At 41.2% G+C, this 13,015-nt stretch overlaps 1 protein-coding gene across 7 annotated transcripts in view; it reads right to left on the reverse strand.

The window, feature by feature from the left end:
* DNAJB6 (DnaJ heat shock protein family (Hsp40) member B6) overlaps nt 1-12,334 on the reverse strand; it is an 80,415-nt gene extending 68,081 nt beyond the window's left edge. For 6 of the 7 annotated variants that reach the window (XM_090047606.1, XM_090047604.1, XM_090047605.1 and 3 more), the window contains exon 1: nt 12,235-12,334. The gene's annotated coding sequence lies outside the window, so the exon portion shown is untranslated. Of the gene's footprint in view, nt 1-11,970; nt 12,144-12,234 lie in introns of those variants that run through there. The other variant, XM_090047602.1, reaches the window with a different exon arrangement.
* Between the last annotated feature and the right edge of the window lie 681 nt (nt 12,335-13,015).

Raw genomic sequence — 13,015 nt, forward strand, 5'->3', positions numbered from 1 at the left:
ACCAGATAAAGGTTGGCTTCCTTCTCCATCTGTTAAGAATACTAGAGTCATTGCAATTCAAGCACTTAAGACAACAGGTTAATCGAACAACAAGACTAAGTGAGTTTCCTAACAGTTCACTAAAATAAAGCTAGTTTTAGTTGCATTACTTCACAATTTGATTTTTGCATTGTTCAAACTGATATTAGCTAGTTTCACTTTTGACTTTTACATAAGAGCCACTGATTTATTATCTACTATACTTAACAGAGTTTGTGAAAATTTTCCCATTGCTCCTAACCTTCTCCTCCAAAGAACAGCAGTTAAACATGAGAGACTTGTTTATATTTGAGCCGAGTGGGAGACCTCATTTAAAATGTCGTCCTAATAAGCCACTGAGCTTTGTTTGTGCAACATAAGCTGTTCTCCCAATCTTAGAAATGTGTACTGCAGCCTCACTCTGAGGCTTCCTCTCCCAAGTTAAACTTTTATGTAATCTTTAAATGAAAAGGACAATTAAATGAAGCCATGGTATAGAATTTAATGTAAAAGTATGGCAAAGAATTGACCATTTAAAATCCATCATGAATGAAACCAGGACATGTAATCCAGGCCAAAAGAAGAAAAAAAATACTTGTTTCCTACATGTATAAAATACATTTTCATACTCCTTTGAACAGTGACTAAAGGTTGCCTGCTCAAAACAGCAGCCCAGATGTGACTATATATGCTATGCTGCCGGGCTATGCCATTGGAAGTCCTAACCGGAGAATAACTCAATCCTGCAAAACAACTCAAATAGAATTCAACTTGAGAGCGTCTCAAAACAGTTCTTTAATACAGAGGGTCTCAACCTTTTTTTGTACCAGGACCCATTTGTAAACATCCACGGCCAATCCCAACCCAGCACTCCTGACCCAGTACCCCCCACCTCCAGGCCCCAGCCCCCACAGAGGGGGGCAAGCAGCCTTTCACATGCTGGAACTCTGCCAGCCTGCAAGGGAAAAGCCAGTGTCCCACTTTTTTCTCCTTTAAAGAATAATCCATTCTTAAAGTCTGGTCATATATACCCTTTCACATATTCTTGCAACCCATTTTTAGGTCACAACCCATGGGTTGAGAAATGGTGCTCTAATACACAGTTTTGAGATCATACGATGATGGAGCAAGATGCACTAACTCCAGCAGTGGCATGAAGTTTAGAGCCCTAATGAATGCTACCTGTTATCATAATTACTAGAAACTATAAATTGCTGTGAACTATATCCACAGAACAAAAAAACATCTGTGCATCCCTTCAAGAATGATTCAACAGAATATCTTGTTAGTGAAGACTACATAAACTAGCATGGGAGTTGGAAAGCATGGCTTGCTTAAAAATAAGTTCTTGGGCCTCTGTCCATAAATTGAACTTCAGAAACAAACTGGACTAAAATATGACTTTGGCATATATTTCAGTAAAGTTTTGCAAACAAATGATACAAAGCAAGAAGTCAACTTCCATGTATTAAAATGGCAATACCTCTCCAACATGATCTGCTCCCTTTAAAACAGTTATTACTTGCTTATGATGGAATTTTTGCAAAGTTGTCCAGGATCTGTTAACTCCAAACATCATCCCATATTTGCCCTCTGAAAAGATTCAGAAAGCATTCTAGCACAGATCAGGCTAAATTTTGTTTCTAAACACACAGCAGAATATAAACTTGCCTTGTCTACATTTGCAACTAAAGAATGCTCAGCACCAGTTCTCTTGCAATTCATCATGGGATCATTTTCTCACATAACTCAGCTTCCTTAGAATAGCAATTTCTTCCAAAGTAGGTTGTTTTTGCACTTAAACCCCTACTCCACAAAATACTTCCAACAATACTGAATACATCTGTTGTTCTTTTAACTGAGCACTCATACAACCCAACATAACCATCATGACAGTAATATGCAACAATGCCAGTTTACAGAAGAGAAGGGAGGATCCTGCAAGACAATTTAGACAGATGGGAACTAGAAAGAAACTGGCAGTAAGGGTGGGATAATCTAGAAGGAGCAAGACTCTATTGCACAATAAATTACAGTAACATGCTCTGATCAGAAGCACTCCGAGACCAAATGTACAAAAGCTGGGCTTCTACCTCATATATGAATGGAAGAGCACACTCTGGCAGTACTGACACAGAGATAAAATAATGAAGTTAAAGTGCTAGTGCCAATTTGTGGTGCATTTGGAAGTCCTGCTATGACAATACCTTTTTCCTCTGCCTCAGCTCCCCACCAACCCTCCCCACCCCCAATCACTTTAATTTGGAAAATGCAGCACAAATAGCTACATTGACATTAAGGATGCAAGGTGAACTACCCAAAAAGCTATGCTAGTGTCATATGTTCAAGGGGGCAATGTTCAGAGGTACTGAAGAGGATTGAGGACTCATTAAGTATGCACCATATAAAATGTAAAAAACAAGTAGTCCCATGGGATCCCATACTATCACTTCCAGGTGTGTAGCCACATGTACAGTTCTACTACACATATATCCAAGTCATGTGGGTAGATCTAACAAATCATACAGCCCATGTAATAATCCACAGCTCATTAGATAGGAAACATACAACAGCAATAGTGGCAGTTTGATTACACAAGTGGTCCCACCTAAATTAACCTAACTGCTGAGCGCAAGTCAAATGACTACAGAATTGCATGCTGACTGTTCCTAACAAAGTTTAGTAAATGGGTGCTAAAAGTGAAATACTCACTTTCAAAACCTTATCAGAAAGTGGGTTATATCTTCTCTGCCACTGAATTTCAAGGGGACCCCCCCATAATTATAAAATGCTACAGATATAGATTTAGGGCTGTAGGTAAGGGGTGCTCCACCCCTGGCCCACAGGGCTTCATAACGGTCTGGAAATTTGACAAGGGAGTGGTAGAAGTATTAATTGCCACTGCCTTGCTGCCAAATTTCTAGGTTCATGGGTCATGAGGGAGTTCAGACTGGTGTGCAGCTGGATCTGGGCATGGAGGGGTTGCAACTATGGACCAACCCCATACACCACTCAATTAGCTTGCAGGGCAGGAAGGTAAGGCACCACTGCTGTAGATGACATGAAAGCACAGATATTTCAGTTAGCGACATCTTCATCATTTGGACTCAAGCCCTGTAGTCTCCAATTGATTTCCACCAAAAATTCAACAATCATCACTCCTCCATCATACTATCTCTTAAATACTTAAACACCAGAATTTCCTTTTTGGACACAATGATCAGGGCTGTCCCTAGAGGGGTGCAAATCAGGGTGACCGCCCCGGGCCCAGTGCTTCAGGAGGCCCCATGGTCAGTGTTATATGGGCCCCATCGCAGCCTCCATTCACTGCTGTTACCAAGCGCTGCTGGCGCTGCAGCTTGCCACTCCTGCTGCTCCGCTAGCTCTGGCCGCTTGCCGCCATCCCCCCCCTACCAGGCCCCACATGGGCTGATATGCCCCCAGGCCCCGCACACCCCTAGGGATGGCTCTGATCATGATCAATATCCAAAACGGTAAAAAGCAAACCACCACATACAAGAAACCCATGAACCAACATGCATATCTACACAGAACCAGTAGTGACCCTGAACACACCAAGCAAGTTCTAATACTAATTAGAAGAAACTAATACTAGGCAAGTGACAGTATAGGTTCTGTCCTGCTAGCTCCAGTGGCTGCTTAAGAGAAACCAAACACATTCAAAGTTGACTGTTTCTATTCTGCGTTAGAATATGGGCATCTAAGAAGTAGGATTTTTGCAATCATGCCAAGGTAACTAAGTTGATCAAACTAAAATATACCTTTTCTGCATTATAAGGAAGGGCTTGTGTGACAGAACATTACTAGAAATGCCATGGATTGTCTGAAACTATGGAAACAGAGGTAAACTAATACTGTGGTTAATGCTGAGCCAACTTGGATTAACCATAACATGCTGCCATTTTGTTTGGCATATGGAACTGTTTTCGGGGAATGGAGTGGGGGAGGGGGGCAGATGGAAGTTAATCAGGGAGTCATGAAAGGAGGTCTTTAGTATTGGCTGGGGAATAACATGCCCAACTTCATACAGTTACATTTTACTAGAAAGCTACCATCAAGAGAGGCCCTATGCAATTGTCAGTCCAGCTGGGTCTGCAATTTCCTGGACTGAAAGGTCATTTGCTCTGTAATTATTTTAATTATATTTAGAAGCAGTGGAGTGAGCTCTTTTGCAACACACTGCCTTGACCTGCTAGCTCACATGAATGCTAGCCTTTTCCCACTAGTTTTACATTAATTTAAGCAACCTCAAGAAAAGAACAAAGAAAGGGCCCTCTGAGATGATGCAGCTATGATAGCAAAAAACACCGGATGCTTTGCAGGATACTACAGGGCCTCTAGGATTCTCTATGAGAAGCTGAATAGTTCTGGGGGGCTGGGCACCAGCTTTGAGATGTCACTTCTACTTAAATGAGGGATGTGGGAATTTAAGTACTTCCAGGGGCCTCAGTCTAAGGTCAAGCTTCTAGCAATTAGCCCAGTAAAGCAGGTTTAATTGAAATACTGGCAAATTTAATGTTAGGAGCACTTCATTTCTTTTAAATATAGGCAAGAGATAAAGTAAAAACACTCAAGATCTCTGTTATAGTCATAGCTGCTAAGGACAACTCACAGCCCAGGTAATATATACCCCAATTTGCACAAAAGGTCTTCTCTCCCTTAGTTTAGCTTTTCGTCTGCTATGCTTCTTATTACTCCCAAACCAGCAAGTACACATTGCTAAAAACCAAGAGGCTGAGTTTAAAGCCTGGAAAACTTAATTATATTACAAAATAATAAACATCACTTGTTTCTGGGCTGTAAATTTCTTCATGCAATATTAACATAGCCAACAAGTCATAACTTGTGTGGAGAACCAAGTCTGACACTCCACAAGCAACAAGTCAAGCATACCACTCGTTCAAACCATTTCTAGTTTACCCCTCAATAGACATCTGTTATAAATGTCAACACCCATGAAATTAGTTAAGGCATCCAAGTCTTATTTGTATCATTGAAACACTGTCAGGATTTCAAGACTCTTTATTATACCTAGTATTACCTGCAGAGAATAGAGCCTAGGACATCTTAAAATCTTGGGAACGTTCAACATAACCCAAAGTCAACCTCACTATTGAACATGGAGACGCCACTTAGCATAGGCTAACACTTAATCTGAGCCCACAAGATGCCAAGATGCAAAACAGAGTTCCAGACTGAGATACAGTAACTTAGACTAATGATATATATTAAAAATATGTAAAAAAGTAAATGTAAAAAGCATGGAGGGTCACATGAAGACTGCAACTGTTACATAATAGTGTAATACTTGTCAACAAAGTTAATGCTAAAAGTTTATTTAACCTTTTATTTACGCAAAACTTCCTTCCCTAATAGAAGAAAAAAACAATTTAGGTAATGGCATTATTTCAAAAGAGGGCCCAAGTCACCAGAGATGGAAGTAACAAGGACTGCTAACCTTTCAATTCTACTTTTCTGAAGAATGCCACCTGTGCCTAATTTGCTCTGAGAGGAAGCAAGCTCTCAAAAGAAAGCGACTGGCAAGGTGCACCAGGCAGCAACTACAGGCTCCTGTCAACATAACGAGCGAGCATGGAGCAAACTCGTAAAAGGCAAAAGCCAAGACACGTAAAAGAAAACCAGCTTACAGATAAGAAAAGATGAGGACAGAAAAAACTGAAATCCATCTTCTTGAAAATAAATGGAGAATAACTGGGATAGAAACCAAGGGAACAGTGACAGTGAAAGGGATACAGAATCAAGGGAAAGAGATCTTTAACTTTTGTAACACAAAGCTTTTAATTAATATTAATGTCATGTATTGCCTCTTTTTTTTGTCTTTACAAGTGAGTCTGAGTAAAAACAAAACAAAACTGTGTCTATTAATTCTAAACTGGAAAGACACAGGGCTAAAATAATTTATACATCTAATAATGCAGATTAGATGCCAACTGGGACCATTAAAAACACCTAAAAAGTCAAGTATGTAGGTATCATTTAAAACCTAGCCAATATCAATTAGAAATAGGTTACTAACAGAAGTAATCTCTCTAATGAATGAGATTTGAATACAAAAAGTAATCAGGAAGAAGCATATCTAGAAATGAAAGATGCTTTTATTAAATAAAATATTTTAATGGTTTTATAGCTTTAAATTTCAATATCCATCCAAATGTTACTTCAAAAAAACCTAGTAAATAAAAAATATATCTTTCACTATTTTCTTTTCAATAAAACCACAAGTACAATTTATTTAAGAAATCAAATCCTTATACAAGTTAATGATAGTCTCTTGATTAGCAAACATATCAAGTTTAGTAGAAAGCTATATTTGGTATAAACTTAATATATTTTGAAATTTGAGACCAAGGACTTTTGGGGTGATCTTTTACTGAATTATATATCTTTTCTCCTTCAAATTAACAGCTACTCATCCAGTTTACAGGATTCCAAATTAGCCAGAGTATCAGAGGAAATGGATCTGTGCACCACAGCAGCCAACCTGGGGCAGCCTTCATTTAATGTAAAGAATGCAAAACAAGACCAAAAAAAAAAAAAAAAACCAAGGAAGGGGAAAAAATCTCTCACATACTTCAAATTATGATTAAAGGAAAAAAGCATTTTAAAGGTTTTGTTTAAATGAAGGCATCCTGAAACAAAATAAACTAGATCATTATATGGCATGAGCCAACAACTCTGTTTATAAAAGGAGAAAAGTACATCATTAATCTCTCAATCATTTTAGTACATCAGTAACATATTAGATGATGAACTGTCAATATAATTTAGACCCTCTTAAAGCTATGGATATAGTCTATGATAGCTTTCTAGATAAAGTAAGTAACTAGTGGCTAATAAGAGGTGAAGTATTATCATAGGATAAAGCTTGACAGGCACTTAAAAGGGAAAATTAAGCATATAATTTTCATAATGGCAAAAGGTTACCAGCTGGGCAACTTCAGGTTCCAAATTAACCAGGGGATTAATATATATCAGTTTGAAATATACTTACCTATTTATTACTTCACTTGCATACCACATGCATAAGCATCTTTTCCTCAAAAATTAGCCATCCAAAATTGGGGTGGGGGGGTCATGCATTAAGCAAGAAAGGCAAGTTTCACACTGGAATTGACGCACTGGGGTGCAAGAATGGCTGCTGGGGGCCATACGCCCCTTTGGCAGCATGCAGCAGGGGCAGAGTCCACTCTTCAGTGCCATTCACCCTCCTCTTGCTGCTGAGCCAAAAGCTGCTGCCTGTTTGGCAGCAGCTGTGACAGGGTTAAACCTCTACTTTTTGGCTGAGCAGCACAGGGAGAGCAAGTGACACAAGAGTGGACTCTGCCCCTGCCCACTGCCAGGAGTCAGATAAAATTCTGGAAAAAATAATTTCTTCATTCTGCCATCCCAAAAAAGTGTGCGCGTTTCATATAAGGGCACATGGTCTGCAAGAAAATATGGTACAGTACAAACTGCCAAGTAACAAAGATGGCAGATGAGAAGGTGGCTCAGTTCAAGACCAGTAAAGATTCTGAAGAGCTCTGAACAGACCTACACAAGCTAGGTGAATAAATAAAAAAACATAAACTGTAACACTAATGAACATTTTTTTCTTCCCCTTAATGTTTACAACTGTTCATCCAGTTCATAGTGTCCTAAATTAGCCAGAGCATCTCAGGAGAGGGACCTGTGCACCCCAGCAGACAATCATTTGATATACAGTATGGTCAAATAACAAAGAAGGAGTTAAAATGCACAGGAAATGGTATGGAGCAGAGTATGGAACTGTTTCATTTATATAAATAAATAATACAACATAATTTGCACTGCTGGCTGAATGGCATCTTAAAAAAAAGGAAAATGTGGGATTATAGGAGGTTCACAGGAGGGCTACAGGACAAAAAAAAGTCATTTAAAAAGGTGGTGGGGGAAGGGAAGAAAAGAGGAAAAAATTAGGATCATAGGGAAGTAGGTCTGAAAAGGCTCATGAAGTCTTCTTGTCCAGCTCCCTGCTTGAGGCAGATTCACCTTAGACTAAACCATCCCAGTCAAATGTTTGTTTAACCTGCTCTTGCAAAGTGTCCAGGGATGAAGATTCTGAAACCCAGGCAGCCTGTTCCAATGCCTGACCACTCTCATACTCATCAAGTTCTTCCTAATCCACAACCTGAATTTCCTCTGCTGCAGCCTGAGGTCATTGTTCTTAGTCCTGTCCCCTATGACCACAGAGAAAAGGCCAATCTCCATCCTCTTCATGAATAACCCTTCAGTTATTTGAAGATTTAATCAAATCTCCCCTCAGTCTTCTCCAGACTAAATGGCTTGTTTGCCTTAAAATAAGCAAATAGGAAAGCAGAGTAAACTGCAATCATAAGTAGCTTGAGAGCTTCAGTAGTCCCCCATCTTAACATGAGAACATGACATTCAATTAAATTAATGAGGTTGGAAATTCAGAACTAATGGAAATAAATACTTTTCCCCCGAGTATGTTTAGATTATGGAACTGTCATAAAAAGTTATCAAGGCTAAGAACGTAAAAAAAGAAGTTTTGAAAAGGGAAACATGTTTAAGGTATTAAAAACACTCATATTTACTATAACCAGCACTAAAAAAAAGAGTCTATAAAGGCTACACAAAGCATTAAACTTTAAGGTTCAAGACATTAGAGATAAAAATGATAGCTAACCATGTCATTCTTAGACTTTCTTCTGAACAGCTGGTAGTATGCGTTTAACAAACCTCTGGTCTAACGCAAAGTTTAGAATCCCGTGGTCCAAAATATGGACTACATGGATTACTATACAGTTTTACAAATACGTCCTATGCTCCTATTAATAAAAACAGCCAGGCTAGATATCAAAAAAAAAAAAAAAAAAAAAAGCAAACAGATACACTTTTTTTTAGAAGATACTAACACATATCTTAAGCATTTCAACAAGCAACCTGGCCTCAGATTGCAAACATTTAAGTCCTCAGTTTTGAAAGCTGTTCCAAATCCCACAGGTCAACTGTAGTATACCAACCTTAAATGGTTTTGTAAAAAAATCCCCTGACCCAAGTCTAAACATGTAAAGTTTCAAGAAGGAACAAGTTTTTTGTGGTAATTAAAAGGTAGACAATACATATCAGATACAGGTTCGCTGTACAGGAGCCATAGCGAACCCAGAAAACTGAATAGGAAACCAAAACAGCCCAAATGAGTCACTGTACCACAATCTACTTCCTTACTAATATTATTTTAAAAGTTGCTTATAGGGACTATCAGTTAGTACAGAAAGTTACTAAAAAAAAAATTATCTGTAAAAGAACTGCATAGTGAAACCAAGTTTATGGCTACACAAACAAGTTACAAGATTCCCTGCATGTTTGTAGCTACTTCAGGGCAACCGTCCATATGCGCACTCATCATACAGAAACATGAGGTTGCTTGCCCCTCAGTGACGGTAGGACATTTACCATAAAACGAGAGTGGACACATGGACAGTTATCATGGAGTGGATAATGCAGCAAGCACGCACCCTACCATACTACAAGATATCACACGTAGCTGCACCCTATCAAATAGAAAAGGTTAAAAGTTAGATGAAACCACAGTTATCTTACTTAACTTATTAAGTTATAACTTCAAAAGTTACTGTTGGCAAGAGCTGAATCAACCCTACAAGCTTATAGTTCAGGGGTGCTGTCCCTGGGTCTGATCCGACCTACAAGGCACACAGCACACGCCCATATTGAGACCCATCTGCAGGTCAGATCCAGCCCAAGTACCATCATCTTTCTCCTCCCCCAGCATACCTGATCTGGCAGCTGGGAGGGAGGGGAAAGGTATCCACGGGCAAAAGGAATTTGTTTCAACAAACAAGCAGTTCAAACAAACTGCTATAACTTGTTTCACTTTCAGTAAAATAAAGATATGCATGAATTCTGCTTTAAGTAAAAAAGGGTTACTAGTTACAGAATTAATGATAGGGGAGCTTCATAATTTCAACTAATCATACGAAAACATTTATGTAGGTTTTGTAGGTACAAGCTCTTCAGCATTTCTGCAATTATCTCTCTCTAGTAGTTTTATTAAGCATATGAACTTTAAAGGCGTAAACATTTTGGCCATACAACCTGTATAAACAGTTTTACAGATGTTTTGGGGGATATGATATAAAGTTCATTAGCATAAAGAAATTCAGGAAGAGGATAAAAACATCTTTATACTGACATGGTTTAACTGAAAATCTCTTGTCCCAGCCAAAAATGAGAAACCACAAAACCGCTGGCCTACAGTTAAGGTTGTACAACCACACTTTCTGCACATAACCATCTTCTGCCCGATGGTCCACTAGCAACCATTTTAAATCAGAGTAAAGTTCACTACAGTGCAGTTTCTCTACCGATTTATATCAGGCCAGTAGAGAGAAGGTATTTCCATTGTTGGACATAGTACTGCTGCCTCGTCAGGCATCTTTAGTGTGGAAGGTCTTCGAGGCAAGGTCAGCTTTCTGTTTTACTGGTACAACACCAAACTCAATTACATCTTGGTTCATGAAAATAGCTCACAGGCACTACAGTAAAAAAATAAAATAAAAGTCCCTCCTCCTCCTCCTCCCTGTACAAGCCACTAACTACTGGTTAATCTGCTGACTGAAATGAAAAGCTTAAAGACAAAGAGTTGCCTCTTCTTCTCACAAACATTTTAAGCACATGTATGGGAGCTAGAAAATAGCAGACAGTGACAGAGCAGAGTTACTAGTTTGCCACACTTTATGGTTCCTAGCAGGGACCCTCAGAAAGAAGATAGTTAAATGAAAAGCATAACATATCGCTTAAACCATGTTGAGCCACTGGCATTTTGCAAAACTGAAGTCCAGAGTCTGACAATCTGTATCAGTCTCAGAGACAAATCTTCTTAGAGTCCTGGGGGGAAGGCTGCTGCAGAGGACAGGGAGGACACTGCTCCCCTTGCAGTCTTTAAGGATGAACTGGGAATTAGGGAGGCAACAGATTAAAGGACTAGAAAGTCAGCACTGGAACACACAACAAATAGAAGTGGCATTTATTAGGCAGCGGAGCTGTGGCAACTACAAAGAAATATTTTAGTGTAGCGATGGCTGAAAATGTAAGGGGATTCCTCCAGTTAAGACTTCAAAGGAAGGGAAACAGTTTGGTTAAAAAATTCCTTTCCCCCCCTCAAAAATTAAAAAAATTAAGTTTGTTGGGGGGAAAAAAGCTTTAGTGTTGCTTCCTCCCCTTACTTATAGCAGAAAAATGAAATAGAAAACAAAACAGAAAATGTGAAACAGGGAATGGGAACTTTTGCCTTAATATAAAATAAAACTTTTAACGTTCACATATTCCATTAGTGTCAAAGCAACACAGTAGCCCTGATGGTCCAGAAGTGAAACCAGAAGCAAGCACTTCTTTGGGTAGTATCTTTTATGGAACCTCCTACGTCCCTAGGTTCAAGTCAGACAAGACTTCCACAGAATTTGACCTCAGGTCTCCAAATATACTTCAGGTCTTTTTCAGATCTCTGAAAAAACATCACCCTAAGAAATCCTTGCCTCTCCCATGTTGCACCAAACCATAAAAAAAAAATATTCGGTCAATTTTATCTTAATTTTTTTTTTTCCAAGTAACGCCTCCCCGCCCCCCTTCGGGTTTTTTTAGGGAACACTGCTACTTTACTTTGGTAGCTTTTTGTGCCCCAAGATACCAAGCTAACGCCGGACGCGGCAGCTTGCGCAGCTGTTCAGCTGCGAGCCAGGAGCGCTGCAGACAAAGGCGCCTCTCGCCCGGGAAGTGCCCTCGCTCGCAGCCCCCCCGGAAACCCCAGTGCGTGGGGCGCCGCGGTCCCTTCCCGAGGAACTGGAGTCACCGCAGCCGGCTCCCGGAAAGGAAACTCGCCCGGGCTTCGCGGGCCCCGACGCCGCAGCCTGCCTGAATCGCGGGTTTCGGCTGCGGTCGCGGCCTGCGCTGCTCCTCTGGCCCCGCGGGAGCCCGGCCGTTTCCCTCAGCCTCCGGGCGCCGCTCCCGCCACTGGAATACGCAAGCGGAACTGGGCCTCGCGGAGGCCTCGGTCCCCGCGCCCCGCCAGGCCGCGGCCGCCCGTTGCCACCAACACTGTTGCTAAGGGTCCGGCCCAGCCCGGCCGGACCCTGCCGCCGCCCACCCGCGGCATCGGGCCGCCCCGCGCGAAACCACCTCAGCGGCAGCTCCGCTCTGCGACGCGAAAGCAGCAGCAGCGATGTCGGGGCAACTCTATCGCCCCAAACAAACAGGAAACACGTCACCACGACCTCACCTCCGCTGGAATCAGCTGCTTCCGGAAGCTTCTCGAATTTCCTCCGTCAGCCCCTCCCTCGGCCCCCGGGAGGCGGGCGGCGGCGCCCCCGGGTGGCGGGCGGCGGCAACGATGTCGGGCGGGACCCTCAGGCTGCGGCGAGGCCAGCCCCCGGGGCTCATGCCCCTCACCCGCTGCACGCCGCTGGTAGGAGTTCCTAAAAGTCCCAGCTCCTGGAGTCACGGGGTTATGTGAAAAACGCAATGTGAACTAAAGCAGCTCCACCTAATTGCCTACTTTGGAGCCACAAAACCTGGAGTTTCCAAAGCCAGAAGGCTAGGACCACAATCCCTCTCATTATTTAAAATCTCATCGTTTATAACCCTGTTGATTTCCACTCTCTGCACCCTTCCCCCAGCGCTTAGCTTTTGTTCTACCTAAATAATGTCATTCAGAATGAATCTGATATCTTTTATTAGACCAATTTAAATTTTAGTTGGTCTAATAAAAGATATCAGATTTGCGCGCGCGCGCACACACAGTGGCATTAATGAGTGGATTGAACCTCTTTGCAACTAGTCATTATAACTGTTATCCTTCAGTTGAGATCATGATGGGACGTCATTGAGCTCCTTTACAGAAGCTTGCAGATGATGCCTCCAAATCAAAAACTATTTAAGTGAAGAGAAACGTACAGCAATG

This window comes from Crocodylus siamensis, chromosome 5 (genome assembly GCF_052110815.1).
Source record: "Crocodylus siamensis isolate JL-2025a chromosome 5, ASM5211081v1, whole genome shotgun sequence".
Lineage (NCBI taxonomy): Eukaryota > Metazoa > Chordata > Crocodylia > Crocodylidae > Crocodylus > Crocodylus siamensis.